Here is a 2,000-nt window from a genome sequence, read left to right on the forward strand (position 1 = left end):
AAAATAAAAATCCTTTGGCTATACAGTTTTTACGGGTTTTTTTTTTTTTTTTTTTTTTTTTGAGATGGAGTCTTGCTCTGTCGCCCAGGCTGGAGTGCAGTGTTGAGATCTTGGCTCACTGCAAGCTCTGCCTCCCAGGTTCACGCCATTCTCCTGCCTCAGCCTCCTGAGTAGCTGGGACTACAGGTGCCCGCCACCACGCCCAGCTAATTTTTTTTGTATTTTTAGTAGAGACGAGGTTTCACCATGTTAGCCAGTATGGCCTCAATCTCCTGACCTCGTGATCCACCCGCCTGGGCCTCCCAAAGTGCTGGGATTACAGGCGTGAGCCACCGTGCCCAGCCACGTGTTTTTTATCCTTCTTGATCTGAAAGATGGTCAAAACACAGTGCTTTGAAACACATTATAAGTAGACTCTAAATATTTCCACTGGCTTTTTTTTTCTTTTCTTCTTTATTCCATAGAGACTCAAAATTGCCAATGCTGACTATATTTCAAGTCCATGGCAGGTTATTGGGAAAAGTTTTCAATTAGCAATAATCATGCCTTTGGCTATGATACTGTCACTGAGCAAATCTCCACTCCATTTTTTTTTTCTTGAGACAGAGTCTCGCTCTGTCACCCAGGCTGGAGTGCAATGGCATGATCTCAGCTCACTGCAACCTCTGCCTCCCGGATTCAAGCGATTCTCCTGCCTCAGCCTCCTGAGTAGCTGGGATTACAGGTGCGCACCACCATGCCCAGCTAATTTTTGTATTTTTAGTAGAAACGGGGTTTCACCATGTTGATCAGGCTGGTCTCGAACTCCTGACCTTGTGATCCACCTGCCTCAGCCTCCTAAAGTGCTGGGATTACAGGCATGAGCCCCCACACCCAGCCTACTTTTTGTATTTTTAGTAGAGACAGGGTTTCACCATGTTGGCCAGGATGGTCTTGAACTCCTGACTTCAAGTGATCCACCCGCTTCAGCCTTCCAAAGTGCTGGGATTACAGGCATGAGCCACCATACCTGGCCTGAGTGTGATTTTATTTATTTGTCAAATGTATCACTTGATATTGTGATGATTTATCAATGAGTTTTCAAATTTTAAAACCATAGGAATGTAGTATATATGGAACTATTGAATCACATTTTCTTTTTTTTGAGACAAAGTTTCACTCTTGTTGCCCAGGCTTAAGTGCCATGGTGTGATCTTGGCTCACTGCAACCTCTGCCTCCCAGGTGCAAGCAATTCTCCCGCCTCAGCCTCCTGAGTAGCTGGGATTATAGGCGTGCACCACCACGCCTGGCTAATTTTTTGTATTTTTCGTAGAGACAGGGTTTCATCGTGTTGGCCAGGCTGGTCTTCAACTCCTGACCTCAGGTGATCCACCCGCCTTGACATCCCAAAGTACTGGGATTACAGGCGTGAGCCACCATGCCCAGCCATTAAATCACATTTAATAAAGACTCTATATAGCAGTCACCAAAATACAGGAGACTAGGAGTTCCTAATTCCCATACTACTGTCAAACTACTGACAAGTATCTCAAGTAAAGGTCCTGGTGAAACAAAGATTATTGCTCAATCACATTTCTTTAGCTATACTCGGGGTTAGTTGCTAGGCACTGAGTAAAGAGAGGTTTTCTTCCCTCTCAAATAAATTGAGAAAAATGTATATATATCCAGATTTCCTTTCCCTGTGTCCTTGAGAGTCATTGTATTTGTTTAAAGAATTTAATGAGTTTGTTCAGGGAGTTGCATCAGAAATTATTTTTGTATCAGTAGTAAGCATGACAAGTAGTTCCTTTGTAATGCTGTACCAGTCAATACCTGTTTTTGCCTAAGGATGTATCCATACCAATTCTGGATAATCCAGCTTTGAAGTGGGTTGGGCAGTGCTAGGTTTCTTTTGTTGGTGTTATTAGTTTGGGTTGTGACTTAGTCACACATGCCTTGAAAACTTAACAGCACTGAGGATATAGGCTAATTAAGTTCCACAAATGCTAACTAAAGCCAG

General features: G+C 43.4%; 1 pseudogene; it reads right to left on the minus strand.

Annotated features, from left to right (window-relative positions):
• Window positions 1-456: 456 nt before the first annotated feature.
• Window positions 457-578, minus strand: LOC129037775 (U4 spliceosomal RNA; annotated as a pseudogene).
• Window positions 579-2,000: the final 1,422 nt, after the last annotated feature.

Source organism: Pongo pygmaeus, chromosome 4 (assembly GCF_028885625.2).
Source record: "Pongo pygmaeus isolate AG05252 chromosome 4, NHGRI_mPonPyg2-v2.0_pri, whole genome shotgun sequence".
Classification (NCBI taxonomy): Eukaryota; Metazoa; Chordata; class Mammalia; order Primates; family Hominidae; genus Pongo; species Pongo pygmaeus.